The sequence below is a fragment of the Zootermopsis nevadensis genome, unplaced genomic scaffold, assembly GCF_977971745.1.
Source record: "Zootermopsis nevadensis isolate Lab colony 2312 unplaced genomic scaffold, Znev_1.0 Znev_ptg000015l, whole genome shotgun sequence".
Lineage (NCBI taxonomy): Eukaryota > Metazoa > Arthropoda > Insecta > Blattodea > Termopsidae > Zootermopsis > Zootermopsis nevadensis.
Genome location: NW_028259147.1, coordinates 8406122 through 8424335, shown reverse-complemented (window position 1 = coordinate 8424335; position 18214 = coordinate 8406122). Strand labels below are relative to the sequence as shown.

At 41.1% G+C, this 18214-nt stretch overlaps 1 protein-coding gene across 7 annotated transcripts in view; it reads right to left on the bottom strand.

Moving 5' to 3' along the window:
* The window catches only part of LOC110833293 (uncharacterized), a 77560-nt gene that overhangs the window by 44942 nt on the left and 14404 nt on the right, over positions 1-18214 (bottom strand). Inside the window, exon 1 of one of the 7 annotated variants that reach the window (XM_022071158.2) lies at positions 4838-4965. The exons of 5 other annotated variants lie outside the window; for them this stretch is intronic. The gene's annotated coding sequence lies outside the window, so the exon portion shown is untranslated. Of the gene's footprint in view, positions 1-3589; positions 4160-4837; positions 4966-18214 lie in introns of those variants that run through there. One more of the 7 variants, XM_022071161.2, reaches the window with a different exon arrangement.

Here is an 18214-nt window from a genome sequence, read left to right as displayed (position 1 = left end):
TTTTGTCATGATAGTCTGTCTCCGCGCCAAAGATACGAACCCTAGACTTCCCGTTATGAAACAATAGTGCCAACCACTCGACCGCGACGTTCCGTCACATAGGCTTTCAGGGAATAGAAACTAGACTGCGAATTGCAACTTGTCAGGAGCAAAACAGTGGGAACGGTGTGCTCCAGTTAGTTACGCCCACGTTTTACAACTGCGTTCTTTACGAATTTGCATGCCTCATTAACTCTGATCTTCATTCTCCGCAGATGAAGACCCTAAATGTAGTGTTGCCAACCTAATCACGTTGCAGCGAGCGAGCCATATTACATTTACTTTCATGTAATTAAATATTCACGACATCGAAAAGTCCTTCAAATTAAAATGTTTTAGAGCTCAAAGAGATTTACAATAAAACGAAATGTGCCAATGCTTGTAGGATGCATCATTTATAAGAAAACGATTACGTACTATTATTATTCCATCTATCCACCACTTTACAGGGTATTTACTTCTATGTACCCGAGAGAACCTTGCCCCTGAGGAACACAGTGCAGCAGCTACTTCCGAAATACATTTTGTTTTAATATCTGTTACGTGTATTATATATTATTATTATACCGGGCAACACGACTAAGAAAGAAGTATGAACGTGAAAGAGAATCTATTTAAAGTCGTCTGGAAATATACCTATTACCTCAATTTAAAGATGCCATCGATTTCAAAAAGCACCCTTGATTTAGTAATAAGTTTTCGACAGGGGGGTGGACGCTATATCGATTCAAATGCGCCATCAAATGTAACACACACCCCGATTTCAGAAAATTTAACGATTTTATGGAGGGATAGGATAGTAATGGCGTTTTCATTAAATCAAAAGTAACTGGAACAACGACTACATACAACAAACATGTACGAGGTAAGAAGGGAAGGATTGGTGTGGCGGGAGGTGAGGATTTTGAGGTTGAAGGGACCTGAGAAAGTTTTAGAAAAATGGGTAAGTCTGGAATGTAGAGAGGAAGAAAGCTGTGACACGTGCCGGGATGCCAGGGAACGATGAATGGAGGGAACCGACACTGGAGAAGATAAATTAAATGTAATGTAATATGATACAGAATTCAGAATCCATAACAGGCGTCCAGAATTGCCGCGAGGTAGGAATACAGAAAACATAAAAAATATGGGGCAGGCCTATATTAGCAAACACAGAGAAGTGAGGAAACGGGCACTTAAGAAATATTAAGCTACATGTTTACCATTTATTCCTAATGAAACTGATTTTATTGGAAGGGAAACTGATATTGGTAATGTCAATGTCAGGCCCACAGCATAAAGACTATACATATGGAAAGATACATATCAGATTAGATAAGTTCAGATAAAATTCATATGAACTTAACGTATTTAATATTGAAGATTTCTGTCTTCTGGGTTGTCGCCCTGATGACGGTGGCAGTATGATCTCTTAAATGTTGGTAAACATCGACCAGACTACACAGCGCAACAACCCAGAAGACAGAAATCTTCATACTCACCGCTGTGAAAACCTCAAAACTAAACAATGAATTTTTAATTGTAAACCAGATAATCGCACTGAAGACGGAGGCAGTATGACCTCAGAAACGTTGGTTAACATCGACCAGACTACACAGAGCAACAACCCAGAAGACAGAAATCTTCATACTCATCGCCCTGATGACGGAGGCAGTATGACCTCTGAAACGTTGGTTAACATCGACCAGACTACACAGCGCAACAACCCAGAAGACAGAAATCTTCATATTCATCGTCCTGATGACGGAGGCAGTATGACCTCTGAAACGTTGGTAAACATCGACCAGACTACACAGCGCAACAACCCAGAAGACAGAAATCTTCATACTCACCGCTGTGAAAACCCCAAATCATATTGAATATTTTCACAGGGGGGTTGTATCGCGACGTGAACGTGTTGCTTGGACCGGCAACAAGGCATCAAAATAATCAAATATTCTTTAGTTACATTCGAAAAGTAAGAGAACAAGCAACTTGTTCCTAAACCAAGGGACGGAGATGGAGCCTGCCTCGAAAGAAGTGTCCTCCACTTGACGTGGAACCCGTCACGCGTTAATAACATTGCAGAACATCGCAGTTGTATGTTGGTACGTGGGTTTTCCGAGTTACGTGCGACATCTCGTACAAGAACCTGATACTATTGTAACTAAATAACGAATATACCCATTCACTTCATTAAGCACACTTCTTGAAAAGCACACTGCCGTTCTTTATGAGACACGAAGATGCATTACTACATTCACAGAAAACCGTCACCTGTCCCTAATTTCGTCCGAAATGTCCAAACTAAAAGAGGAGGAAGTGACCTCCAATAACACAACGTTCAGTCGTTTCGTCAAAATCGTTCATCTCGTTCAAGATTCGAAATGAGGCACACATTAAGCAAGTATGATCTGAAGTTTTCACGGCGACAAAGTATAATGAATTCTTCCCGGGCTACCAGCCCATGAAACCACCTTACACGGCTGGTAGCCCGAGAAAAATTCATTATACACAATAAGCCTGCTTTCTTTCATTGAGAAAGTATTTGAAGCTAAAATGGCCGCGTTCATATACTTCAAGCATTGTTATATTAATGGTTGGGAAACGTACCTCTTAAGGTACCATTTGGCTACACGCGACAGAGACAAGCGACCGAGGCAGGCGACAGAGTTACGAGACCGAGACTGGTCGCTTCCTGTCTGCTCTTTGTACAATCGTATGAAGTACAATTATGAGCGCGAGACGAAGACAGGCGTCAGAGACAAAGCACAGGAGACCGCTCTCGGACCAGTAGTGTCTCGCGACGGGCTCAGGCAGCACGTGTGTTGTTGAGTAAAATAATGGCAGAAATTAAATTTACTGGTGACCAAGATGAGCAATTGGTAGAATTAGTAGCAGAAAACCGACCACTGTTCGATCCTGAGGTCGAGTCATACAAGGATGGGAATATTGTAATGATAAATGATTCTTTATTAACAGACAGAAAGATCCTTCTTCACGTCTGGTTTTGAATAGGTTTTCTTTGTTTCTTTCGCAACAAATAACACAGCAACACATCATCTTCTTCTTCTTCGATTAACCTTTTTAGAAGCATTTTTGTATTCATTTTTCACAGAATATGTGCACGTATGTCTGGCGTGCCGCATGTCTCGGTCGTCACCTCCAAAGTGTGTGGCGACAAGTTGCGATGTGTCCGTCTCCCGTCTCTGTCGCCTGCCCCGGTCGCTTGTCTCTGTCGCGTGCAGCCAAATGGTACCTTTACTCTGAGGGAGGAGCGTACATTACGAAATTTGGACACGTCAGTTACAAAATGAGGAAGTTCGTGATTTATGCAGACCACCCATTATTGTCAGGGTGATCAAATCTAAGAGATAAAGATGGACTAGGCTTGTAGCTAGGGTAGAAAGGACAAAACTGCGAAACTATTTTGATAAAGAAGTCTCTGGGAAAACGATCGTTACTGTTTTAGTACTATCGATATTAAAAGTACAAGAGTGCCATTGGATGCAACAAAATTCAGTCGCAATACTTTGTAAGCATATTACGCAGCACTCTCAGTCATACGTACCTTTCATGCACCTCGCCAAATAAAACTATGCTGTGTGTTTTTGCTTGGAAATTCCATTTTCATCGAGAGAAGCTGTTTACTGGAAATCATCTGCTTCCCGCAATGCGGTAGACAATATTTTCCTGATATGTGCATAACATCACCCATCACGAAAGTTTATTCACTACAATAATGGTTGTGCGTATATCGACATATCTTAACATCGCAATCTATCGGTAACTAATCGGTAGAAATGACACTATGACATTTTCCGGATTTTTTTCACCATTTCAAAATCTATATTTTGTAAGCCTTTAATGGTAAGTATTCTTTTTTCACTAATCCACTATCGATATTTGAGAAGTCACTGTTAGGAAGTTCAACGCACAAAAACAAACAATTGCCTATTCCTAACCGTCGTGCCACATCCTTTTACAACTAGTTTGTGAAGGTTAAAATCGTTTATCACTCAATAACCAGTTTATCAAGAATGTACTTCTGTAAAAAAACTCGATCTTTATCAACGACCATACAATTTGACTTTAACTACGATAGTCGACTTGAGTCATTAGCATATTCGCCAACATCGTACATTGTTACAAAAAACCCAACATTTCATGAACATTTCACAAACATTTCGTTTTATTTTTTTTAAGTTGTGTGCGTTATCCAATTTTGTTAAGTGCACTTGGAGTTCTGGTATGAAACATTCACATTATTAAAACTTATCGTCACTGGGAAAACCGAAAAAAGGACAGCATTATACATATAATGTCCACACTGTGGTAAAACACGAACACGTCAGCCAGGGCAATGACTACAGTCCGCAGACCAGGAGTAGCTATAGTGTCGCACAAGCAGCATGACAAACAAAACTCCTTTCTGAACTATATGAAGCCTCACCAGTGTTGAAAAAACGGCGACCTTATGTAGCTCGTTATCATCTTCGGGTCGCCTAATCAGTTCTCCCGTCCACACTCCTTTTCCTTCCTACTTAAACGAGATAACAAATTACGTCTGCCTGCGGTTTCGTGAAGGAAAAGATCTGTATATCCCACTAACGCTTCGGTAGTACCACGCACATGATTATTCAACCCACTCCTTCAACAAGTCACACATATTGCAGTCCTTTATACCCTGCCCTTATCACATTTATGTCTTATCAGTGTAAAAAGTTATACAACATGCAAACAAAAAAGAAACTAATCCAAGAACATAATACGGCAACATTACAAAAACGAAACGAGCATAAGAATTATATGTACATACGAGTTCATATGTGACACTTTGTCTCGCGTTCTTCTTCAAAAGTCACAATGACGACATTGTTATTCTTCACTGTCCTGCACTACTCACCGCTCAGACCAATGACAGACAATTGGCAACGTGTTGCGTGTGGCTAGATGCAGTAAACGGAATTGAAGTGCGCGCGCCGACTCTCTCCAATTTCCCCTTCATTTTCTAATGCCCCATTCACTTGCCCCTACTTCCTCGTCTCTTGCTGTTACATAGGCAAACAACATCCTTCAAAAGCCCTAATCAGCATAAAGCAGTTTCGCTGAAATGACCCCTCCTACTCTGCTTGGCGGCCTCAACGTATATATAAGAGGTGGTTCTTCCCGGATTGTGGATCTACTCTGGTGATAGGAGAAAGGAAGGGAACGAATTGGCCCCGGCGCCCGAAGCCACTGTCCGGAGACGGGTCCGGCGAAAGTTCTCCGGCCCGGTGGTTGGACCCACCAGTTCCACGGGCGAACAAGCCACCTCCGGTGGCCAGCAACTCAGCTACGCTGAGGTCAGCGCGGCGTACACCGGGATAGTGGCCGGGCGACCGGTTAAAGGATCGACTGCTGGGGTGGATTCCTCGGCACCGCTCCCCACTAAAGTTGGGGCCTGGACGGAGGTTAAAGGAGTCGTCCCGCAGACCCCCCCTCTCACCCGCCGCGCTGCGTATGCGTGTACTGGCTGTGGTAAAACGTAATATAAATGTGCTCTGGAGAGTCTTAATTTTCAACACAACAAAACGTATAAACCAGGGTTAAAATACACTACACAACGCAACAAAAAGCACACTAAGTGACTCACATACACTACATAGTTGAAAAAAGCACTAATAGCAACAAAGTGTGCCATACAATTCACCAAAAACACTGACCAGTAACAGACACGCTATTCGACAGCGCAACAAACCACTCAGCAGTCTTTTGTGTGCTTACAATGTACAAAGAACACAAGGACAGCGACAGAGGTACTAACAACGCCACGAACGAAAAACACTGGTCCAAGAACGCAATGACCACCGGTAAGAAAGAGCAGCTGTAAAATCTAAAGAGCCCTCTGACAATTCTTCCTTCTAAAGTTTATTATTACTGACTTCGTCTACAAATCCTACTCTTCTGTAGAGCCCGAACGTCAATCACTATCTTTAAAAAAATTATTTGACTTTGGGTCGTTCTGAATCGACCCTTGCTAGCTCTGTTTTTCTGGTGTCTGCTTCAACAAACTGAGACGAGGTGACTTACTGGAGTGAATGGACAGTCTGCGAGATAGGGTCTCTGTTCCCAGCAGGACATATGTTTCTTTCTCACAATGCCCATATTGGCTCTGAGGCCCACCTAACATCCATCGAAATATTTTTGTCCTTGCCGTAACTCGAACCTCTTTCGTCCAGCGCGGTTTTGTTGTGTTAAAATGACATGCAACGTTGCTTTTTCGATATCTGAAAGGAACAACTATCGGTTTCCAACTCCACGACGTTCATACTGATAAGAACGAAAATGAAAATATTTGTCGGAAGCCGGTAAAGAGGTGGTAACCAAATTGTGTCGCATGTCGCAGAGTCGTACTTGCTTAAATTACACAAAATGTTTAACCTTTTAAGCCCAGTGTTACCAAGTGTAGTGTCTGATTTAACAATCAGTAACTCTGTATTTTCATTTATGGGTTTTCTATGATTCTCAGAATGAACAGCTATTGTTTCATTAAACGGAGTTAACCAGTTGGTCTTCGCAGAGGAGAAATGTGTTTTCAGGTACGGATTGCATTCTTAAATATTATTCAGACAAGCTTCGACTTCAGAGGTTTAAAGAACTTAAGTGCTTAACTGCTCCATCACATTTACAAAATTCCGATTCCTTGGCGCATTCTGGTCGAACTATCCGCTCATTATGGGCGTGGGTGTTACGGTCACTGCACGTCCGGAGATTAGGAAGGAAGAAAGACTTCCTGCAACATTCTATGAAGCTGATAAGTCTGCGGTGTGATGGGAATCATTATTTTCATTCCTAAACCACCATATGTAATTAATAGTCCTTCGACAGGGCAAAAAGTCTGAAGCCACATATTCATAATCTTATATTAAACTCCATTAACTATGCAGAAGGTATCGAGATCGATCCCAACCATTTGCATGAATATCGAAAAGGAAAATAAAGAGAAGTAACTGTGATTTTAATAAAACGTATTATTTAAAGACTAGATTATGGTCAACTCTCGAAATGTCGTGTGTATTAAATATAACTCGCATAATGCACAACATAACATTTGTTATTACACCGGCTGATTATTGCAAATATCATAATATTCACCGAAGATGGGGTAGAGCCAAAACAATACTCATCATTCGTTTCCAATCTCATACGACGCTGTATACAGTCTGATAAAAACAACCAAAGAATTAGTCTATACTTGGCACTTCCCCAACGAGACAAATGAGAGGCATGGACGTTGAGCTCCACGCATACTAAACCTATGTATAACCAGACGGAAGCGAGTGATCAACTTGTTTTGTCTCAGCGGAAGAAACCCCCGATACCAAATGCAGAGACAGCTGGGGTGGATCTGGACGTAGGCTGGCGGTTGAGACAAACGTTTTTGAAACACATGACCGTAAAGAAAGATACAACTTCGCATTTGTATCCCGTTGCGTCAGCATTTGCGATATCGTGGCATGTAAGGCCAACCACTTCATCAATCTTGTGATGACGATTCCAGCGATGAGCTAGCAGCTTAGGTTAGCGAAAGGTCAAAGTCTGAACTGTTGCAGTGACGTCACAGGACAGAGACGGTGTCAAGGAAAATCAACATACACATCAGTGACTACGAGATTCTCTCTTTTATTCTGAATTCAGTTGCAGATACAGCGGCTTTCTTAACCCTTTGCGGTCTCTGTCGGACTGAGTCCGACATTTAAATATTCGAGTTCCGGTCCGATGTCGGACGGGGTCCGCCACGTATTTTACAAATTTTTTACGTGATCTGGAGTCAAACTGAGACTGGCAAACGGTGTCAGCATAGCTTTCAAGCCTTCTTCTTTGTACTAGTTATATCCTAGTTTTCCTGGTAATACTTTGTGTACCTCATAATAGTGAAATGAGGCAGGAGAGAAAAGTCATTTTATTCTGGCACGTGTCGAAGGAAGCCAGGATTCCACACCAAGTGTTTTGTCATACATCATAGAGTGAAGTAATATACTCGTGTGTGTAGCTGTCATATTTCCTTAGAATAGAGGTATTTTATATCTGAAAAAGTTATAAAACTAATATCCCATCTTCCTAGTAGGAAATTGTATATTTTGGACGCTTAGGCAATGTCCTACGTTAGCGATGACAAGCGATCTATGTCATATGAAGCGGGGAATCGCTTGTTGTGTCCTACGTGAGAGAAACACACGGCCTTCCTGCGCATGCAACTTCAGTGTACTGCACGGTCGGAGTTTTCTTGCGCATGCGCCTTACTGGCCAGCGCAGCGACTCACGTGAAAATATCAAAATATTTGATCCCGGACTTTGTCCGCTGACCGCTTCACTGTAACCTAAGACAGCGCCACACAAACAGCCAGTTTGATATTTCCGCTTCACCAACGCAACTCGCACAGCTCGCATTTAATCGCTCACGAAAGGAAGCTTAGCTCTGAGAATATAAAATCCAATGCTTATACATCGTGTATCTGCATGCAATAGGAGATGTTTAGACTTCGCCAAAGTCATATGACTTGGACTTGCTTTATTCTCTACCGTACGACGGGAAGCAGAAAGGCAACACATATTACACATCTCAATATCGACAGTGGTACAGTCCGTGAAAAATATTTCACACGGTCAGTATTCAAAAAGAGGAATTGTGATCCTATCAGAACATATTTTCACCATTTTTAGCAAAGTGTCTTCCGTTTTATGCAAGTTAAATAGAAAATCCAAACAGGACATAAAAGTAGTTGAATGTATACAGCGTATTGGCATTTAAATAGACCAGCAGAGAGCAGTCAGTAGTGGTATCTAAAAGGGACTACAAAGGGTTAAGACACAGACTGACTTTACTGACTGCAACCGACCGACAAAATTAATGCACAAGTTCAGCGCAGTCAACAATGCCCCAACAGAAACCATGAAAATCCTGAGTTAGTACAGCCGGTCTACGGGCTAAGATTCGAAGGCGGATTATCCTGAACGCAAAATAAACCAGTGCACCACTACACTCCGTAAGACGAGGAAAAGAAATATACTCTTTGCTACGAACACGGCCAGTTTAACCACTTGGCAAGCAAGGCGGTAGCCTAAGGCGGCAAGAACTTGATTACTAGAAAAAGACAGAAACGGCGTAAAATACATTATAATAAACGCCTGAAAACAGAAAGAGAAAACATGTGTTCATATCCGCGGTTTTGCAATATGCCGTGTTTTATACAAAGGATTGATGTGTGTGTGAAGTAGTCATCGTCAGTTGCACGACAATTCAGTTAGCAGTTCGGTTTCGCTTCTGTTCAGTCATTTTTAACTTGTTTTCCTTAAAATGTTAATGTATAACTTATTTATACAGGGCGCGAGCCTGCCTGGAGCCGCCGCCGGTGCAGATCTTGGTGGTACATAAGTATATATTTCATCTAAAGTGTACGAGGTGCGATCGGAAAGTTTCAAGACTGCGCCTATAAAAACCCGTACACTTATCTCAGGTATTAAATTCATCCATCACCCTCGAAGTAGTTCCCCTGGGAGTGAACACAACGATCCCAGCGCCGCTGCCAAGCCTGGAAGCATCCCTGGAAATCTTTCTTTGTCAGCCTGTCAAGCACCATCTGCGATTCTGCCTGAATCTCTTCTATCGTCTCAAATATCCTTCCCTTTAGCTGAATTTTCATCTTTGGGAAGAGGAAGAAGTCACACGGAGCTAAATCCGGCGAATAAGGAGGGTACGGGATGACGGCCATGGTGTTTGAGGCCAAAAACTGCCGAACTTTGAGGGCGGTGTGCGCTGGCGCGTTGTCATGATGCGTCGCATGTGGAGTTCTTCCTTTAGAATCAGCTGACAGGTCCCATAGCCTATCCCAACAATGTCGCACAAGTCGTTGATGGTACGACGTCGATCTTCGTGAATGGCCTGCCGAATCTTCGTAACATTTTCGGGCGTTGTGCTCGAAGATGGTCGTCCAGAACGCTCGTCATCATCGACAGAGGTTCGGCCATTTTTAAAACGTGAATGCCACACAAAAGTTTGTGCACGACCCATTGCGGACTCCCCAAATGCTTGCTTTAGCATTTCATAGGTTTCCGTAGCCGTTTTGGCGAGTCTTTGGCAAAATTTGATGCACACTCCATTCCGAAATCGCAGGAGGGTCGGTGTAATGCACTACCAAAACGCCCGTAACTAAGAAACAAATGCTAATTCGATGATGCCGGCTGGCACACTGATTCACTATGAATGTAGGCCGCACCCCCTAGCGGCAGAAGCTCGTACTACATCCGGTTCGCCCTCTATTGACACAGTCTGTAAACTTTCCGATCGCACCTCGTAGAACAACGGCAATGTGCAATCTGTATCTTATTCTACTTTATCACGCAAAGTCTGAATTTATGAATGCAGAATTGTTTATGCCAATGCATAAAATTCATTGGAGGGGGAGACGCAACGTTGAAGGCTCGCCCAGGGCGCCAAATACCCTTGCGCAGACCGTGACTATGAAATATGGCAAAACAAATTCTGAACACATCCCTCTGGGAAAAATCGACGTAACCAGACTCATCTACGAAGACGACTACGACGACGATGGTGATGAGGCTGTTCTGCGGAACCAAATTTTGAGTCACTAAAATAAAGCACACCGACGCAGAGGAAAACTGTCGGCCATGCCGAGAACATGTGTAGGGGCATGTAGGTAAATTTCCTGCATCCTGAACCTAGATGAAGAGAATGGTTAGCTACACTCTACAGTCGCTTTGAACCCCTGCGACGAGGTCTCAGTAATCAACTGACAAGAGGTTAGGACACTAGAGCAGAAGAAAATTACTGTCAACAAAGGGGAATGAACCCCGGAAGTCCAGCCTGCAGGTAGTGACGTTTCTGACTGAGCTGTTCCAGCTATTAATTCGAGCCTTTTTACTTAAGTTTCATGCTGTGCACGGTATCATACATATGAACGTGGCCTACTGTACATTACAGCTTGTAACCTGAAGAGGATATTAAATATCCCATCATTCCAATAAAACGACTTCCTGAAGGTTTCCATGGAGACAGACGGAAGAGAGCAGAATAAAAGACGCGTAGTAGGAATACAGCTTTTCCAATATCCGGTTGATCCAATTATGGAAAAGGAGCTTGGCGAAAAGATGTAACTTATAACTGCAGCAATTCACATGTAGGAGTTTACCTTCGAAATTAAATGATCAATAACAAGCCGGATATTTATTTCTTAACAATCTGTATTCTACGAAGTATGAACCAACGGATATTGCATAGCACCGGGTAAGTCTATTTATTTATTTATTAATAGAAACTTCGCCAGGAAATGAAAATTAATTTATATGCTCATCGGTTCACAGTAAATGCAAAATCAACATAGCCTATAATTCTTTAGCATCGGCCTGTCTATTACCTTATGCTCCTTTACTTACTTTCAGATGGAACTAAGAACCAACGCTCTGCATTACTTACACTTAACTCAACCGTTTCTTTATATCCACATGCATCGTATACGTCGAAAACATGGAATGGTCTCGAATCATATGTCAGTACTCCCTTACACGGTTCCAAGGAAGGAAATCTATTTCTTCGAAATCATAACCACTGAAGTTTACATAGACCTATAAGGTAAACTGATGGCTCAGGTCACGACTTTCAGCGTCTGGTCTACTATTCAGATACGACGTGATTATTTTTACAGGTCGTGGCGCAATGAACAAGAACGAAATCAACAGTCCAATTAAAAGTTTTACTTACTAAACAGTATCTCAGCCGAAGAAATATACGATGCCTTCAGCTCATTACTAATTTGATACAAACCTCTTTGCAGGTGATGATGCCAACTGCCAAGTATAACCTTCTCTCAGGTTAAGAAACCACGCGTAACATCAAGTCGAAATTATTAAAAATTTCACAGTGACTGTGACTTCAGATCTCCGTGGTATTCCATATCCAAGATGCATTCATGGTAATATGTATACCGACGTTTCTGAGTAACCCGCCGATGTCTCAAAGATGGCTGTCTTCAGAGATGTTACGCCGTGTAGTGTAGTACTGATCGACATTTCAGAAGTGCTTACTGACAGCCATCTTCATATGCATAGCCGAGAGAACCCGAAATCTCACCTGCTGAAAACTCCTTCACGGCTTCTATGATCCTGAAGACCCTAAAGTTTTAAAATGATTGTTCTCATGCCATCATCAAGCTGTATCGGTGATGAGCCCTTATTAGACCCTTCTGGCCTCTTATGTAGTTTCCGAGTTTCTTCTTCTATTTAGTCTCTCTGTGACATGTTTAATTCGGAAAGTGTTGAATTGTAGAAAGATGGTGAATTGCCCATTACAAACGATGTGGAAGGAAGTGGTCGCGTTCGTCATAAAGTAGAATCTCAGAAACTTCCTCTAGGGACGTTGAAAATCACATGAGTCTGGCGTCTCTTTACGCGATCAGCGATTGTTTAATGTGACTGGAAGACAAAGATATCTACTGCCTAGAAAAATATTGTAATATAAGAAAATTACACAGAGAGGAACTTTACACGGTAATCTACTTCAACTTGCATTTCAGTACGGACGACTTCTGTTTACTCAATCAAGCACTGAGCATATACTTCGTTTTTAAAAGTTGAATGGTAACTGATGGGAAAGCACTACACGTTCAGAGACGAGCGGCCCCTGCATCTGCCTGGAATCCCCTGCATTTCCCACATTACACGTATCTTGCGCATATAGTTCCTTTTCCTATCACTAGGATCTCTGGCGAGGCAGAACAAAAGGATTCGATACCAAAACAAGTGTTTGCTCCCACGCTGTCAGCAGGCAGTGACGTACGATAACGCGCAGCACGAGGACAAAGAGTACAACGTGTGCAGTTGCCATTACTCGTGATTATATGAATACGGAAGTCAATGACCACGCGTCTCATCTTTATACGCATACAAGACACTAGTTATACGCACGGGCAGATAGCTTTTCACCCGGCCCGACCCAAGAAGTTGTCCCGAGCTCGTAGTTCGTCTTCAGATGTTTTCCGTTCTTCACCATAGCCAGACTTCCTTTCATTCTAGCCCGAACAAAACCCTATCTATTTACAGTCTGCCCTTACTATCATTACTATTAATAAACCTTTCTTTCAATGCATAAATGCCAGTAATCTGCCAATGAATTATTTAACTACGTTACAAAGATATCAGATGCCAAGTTTGTTAGGTGTTGTACCGAACAGTTTCCGGGACGGGGCAGTTACAAAAATCCCCGAGAAAATCAAGTCTGTGGGATTTATTTCCGGAGTCAGACAGCGTCACGAACATAAGATGAACGCAAGAACATTCCCTTTGCTAAAAAGGAAGGCTACAGATAGCCCGAATTGTTGTATATAACGTTTGATTGCTATCATTTGAACCAGACCCAGACCGGATCCGAACATTATCTGTACTACCAGGCCCGTGCAAAGCTCTACAAGAGACAGTTTATATGACACACCGTACACACCTGGAATTTAATTACAATCAAATGCGGCAGCTATAATTCGCATTAGATTCAAAGGAAAGATCCTGAGTTTACATTATTTTAATATCAGCAGTTGGATTTCAATTACATTCAGTTTCAATAGTTTACATCACATTCACGCACAATCGCCTGGGTTTAATTACTTTAAGTTTAACTATACCGTGATTTCGAAAGAGAATGTTTCGGCCAACACATGATTAAAGTTGTCTTTTCTGTAAAAGACACAAGGTCTTTTCAATTAACTTTCCCTCCTAAGATTTTACTGTTTACACTTGAAAATACACTAAGTGTATTTTCAAGTGTAAACAGTTTTGTTTAGAATGCGTGATTTTATATATCAATACACTGCACGGTATGCAAGGTTTCAAGATTATTGTCCGCGAAGATTTTATTTATAAGACGATGTAAACATATTTTACCAGCTTCAATCTATGCCATAAGAAAAAATATTTTAGTACCTAATGTTTCAGTTATTGTTGTTCCCCAGGTCTGTCGAAGAGAAATCACAAACTGACTTTATTCTCCGTAATAATAAATCTGAACTACGTAAAATCATATTTTCGGACGAAGAGTCAGAGTAAAATGAAGTCACACGCCATTTAAATATCTGTCCATAGAATTAATTTTCCATTCGAATTAATATAGCAGCAGTCTCTGATCAATATACTGACAAAAGCGATTAGTCTATGGGCTGCATGACTGGGATTCGATTCCCAGCTATACACGACATTTCTTTCGCTGTAACGACCATACTGGCTCTAGGGTTCACTTAGTCTCCCGTCCAACGGGGACCGGGTTCTTTTCTAGGAGATAAAATAGAGAGGGCGTGAATTGCTTTCAATGGTCCAAACTATTTTCGGGCGTGAAGCGCCTGATTCTTCTGTGTACGACAAAAGGAAACTCAGTGCGCCGACGTCGTGCGGCAATTTCCCCGTCAGCTTAGTGCCGCGTGTAGTATCACCTCCTTGCCACAGGCGGACGGCGGCACAAACAGAAGTTCTTTTTGAATTTCATCATAGTACGTTTCAGCAGCAGTTGAATCTGGTAGGGAGTACACAAATGTGCAGCACATAGATTTTAAATTTCCTTGAAGACCCAATCTTGCCGAAAATGTGACTAAATGCCCACGACAGACTGTACTGGAACACTCGAAACCTACGATAACGCATCACACTCCCTTAAGGGGTATGACTTCAATGTCTCTGCGTGATAAAATTAGAAATTTTGTTTTAGTCCTGCCAAATGTCTGGGCACGAATTAAGCTAATAATTAAAGCGAACCGTACAACATTAGGAGTGAAAGATACCAATTGTTATACCACTGTACTTCATCGAAATCTATCAAAGGGCTCAAAAGACATTTGCCTGTTTAGGCAATTAAGGAAATTGGTCTAAAAGTGAAGGAAACTAATTCAATATCATGCCAAAAGTCATAAAATTCGGTGCTCTTATTTGGACTGACAGAAAATCGAACAGAAGAAAAAGAGGGAGGAATGAATCAAACAAACGAGAAAAGAAGAAAAGAATGTTAGATGGAAAATAAACAAAGACAAAAGGAATAAAAGAATATCAGAAATGTGTAATGTTCGGCGAATGTAGTGTAGTTTGAAAAATGTTTAACCTGTGACAATAACTTTAAATTCACGGGGAATATGCTGCAAAATATTGTATATTTGGAAGTTTTTGTGTTAACAGGTAATCTGTCTGGAACAGAAAAACGTTCAAGCAAGTATTTAACCGACTATGCGCCTTCTTTCGGCTCGTATCTGCCTTCTGAGTCAATGCACCAGGTATTATCAGTAGTAGCAGATTAACACCAACAAGAGCTCAGGAATTATCCCCTCAAGTTCATTAACCTTTTTTAACATACTGACTAAAGTACGGCTAAAAGCGAATTAATAGAACCGACTGACTAATTTACCTTCAAAATTTAGGGTACTTTCTGAGCATATACTGTTTATGAAAAGTGGACTGAACTGGCTCACTGTCGTGTCCATTGGCAACTACAGTACCAGCATTGTTGAGCCTTCGACCATAGATTGATTGAGTAGTTAGTCACGTTGTTACTTAGTCAGTGTGTTGGTTAAATACCTTGTTAGTAAGTTAAGCATCCCATCATCTCGTCAGTCCCTCCCCTCCTCAAGAAGCAGTGTGATCTTGAACGCCTGAAAACACGGCTCCACTCCCGTGTTACTTGGGGGATGGACAGACGGAAGAGCGATTGAAATTCATCTTAATGACATAAGAAACATCAAGTTGCTATTCTTTGACTTGTAGTAAACAAATGCTCGTCACACACGGCAAAATATAACGATTATTCACAAACAAAACAAATGGGCATTTACAATAACTGTTGATAACAATATTGCAGTCTACAGACCTAAAGATAGAGGCAATAATTCCTTCGAAACGTCGGTATCTGCCAACGAGTCTACTGGACGTTACGACCCTGAGGACCATCACAAACTTCTTCACCGCCGTAAGAATCAAACCTAATATTCTTGGTTGATACTTCCATTCTGAAAAGCAAATACATGAATGTCCTTCTTTTTGTTAACAGCAGCTCACAACACTCTCACTTCATTTCCGGATTCCTCCTGGTGTTTTAGACCCGGGACTCCAACAGAACACCTTTCCAGTTAGACAGCGGTCAAAAGTGTTCTTTTGTAACGATTATAAATTAATTCGTCTAGCTGCAATGCACTTTTAAGTATTTGTGTGTCCATGGAATTGGCTGAGGCTAGTATTATGGGGCGTCCTTCGAGATAACACAAAACACTTTTACGCTTTTCACTGCTGTGGATGTTTTCAGCTCGCCGGCTTTCCGATAAAGACGACTGCAAGGTAGTTACAGACTCGTGCCGAAGGACACGAGAGGGTAATTGTTCACTTATCATATTCTGCAATAATGACGGGCATATCCGGCTACGCTAGGAGCGATTAGCCAATATCGTATGCTTCGTAATTAGTTCTGGCTCTGCCCGGCACATAATTTGCGCTGTCGTTCTTGTCGTTGTTGGTCATTTACTGCAATATACCACAACGAATTTTCCTTTTACAGCAAGAACACTGCTATGGAGAGTTCAAAGATACGAAATATTATATTGGTCCAAGCAGAACAAAATTTAAAATTATGTTCATTTCGAACTGGCACTGATTCAGAATTTTGTACAAGATCGGTGCTTCGGAGTACTGATGCAAACACTATTGCATCAGTACTCATAATGCTATATATCTATCTATCCGGTATCCCCGGAGTTACACTTTGACAGGCAACCACTCGCTGTTACAGAAAAACGAAAACTGCAATCGATGTTTCAAATTCGGAAGATGTCGAGTTCAGATCTCACGGGACGAAGACTGGCAAACGTTATTTAGGCTCTTCGTAGTTTTACCCCGTCCTTCCGAACAAACTCTGACAGCCCAGTGGGAACTATATTACCACCTGTTTAAAAATCAATAACTCTGTATTTTGTATTTATGAGTCTTGTAAACAGTAAACAGAAATTATTTTCTTAAACAGCATTAACAAGTAGATGTCTCTCTAATGTGTCTCTATGTATACTTAATTGGTTGAGTTACAATGATTCGTCAGTTACAATCTTCGGATCAGGATAATTCGTGCAAATGCCATCTTGTTGGATTACATTATAAAAGGGCACATAATTTTCCCCATAAATATTAAGATATAGATCTATGGATTATTGAATACTTTTTTATTTGTAGATTGAATTAGTTATGTAGTATCGAATGGTAAGGTTGTTATGACTGAAATGCAAGAAATATGGAAGTATTCGTGACCTATTTTAATAAATTAAAGCCGAATCTCACATAAATAATATTTAAGAATTCAGTCCTTACTTCAAAGAAAACATCGATTCACCATTACAAAATCAACTTGTAGTGATTTTAATACCTGCGAAGTCTAGGCATTCAGCACCTACAGCGCATGATGCCGCTAACATTTTTATTTTCACAGAGCCTGTCTGTTTGACAATTAATTGGGTCATATCCCATCGAAACGTTGGTTCCGATAATTATATTCTATCGATTCCATCTCTGATAAAACTTTCGTAATTAGGCTATACATAGTCATTTATTCATATTGTATCTAATCTAATCTCTTAAATTTTATTTATCATAACTCCACTGAGTAGATATTTTCTTGAGAAGTTGGTAGTTTCTCAGCTAGACAACAAATTCCCCACTTGTACAAAACCCGAAGTTTCGTTACCGTTTTCGCGGAAAAACCTGCCATTAGATCCTATCCTGAGATAGTTGATTCCAGCCTACACCTCTTATGTCCTATTTTCCTAATAAAAGTTTTAATATTATCCTATCACGCACGCTTAATTCCCGCAAGTTGTTTATTACCTAAAGCCATTCTCACCAAAAAAGTGTATGCATTTATCAGTCCTCCATGCGTGCTACATGTATCATCCATGCCATACTATATTTCAGCCACTTAAATCCTATACTCACATTTTGTCTCAACCCCTTGAATCTGGAGCTCATCTAGGTAATATATAAAAATTCAGTTCCTACTGAAAATAAACACACGACCTCTTCATTACAAATATCAATTGGTTAATAAGAGTTTTTGGAAACGATCGCAATTTTTTCTGATAATCATATCGAACACATAAACATTCTGTTAGCTAAATGCAGGGCTATCGAATGTTCA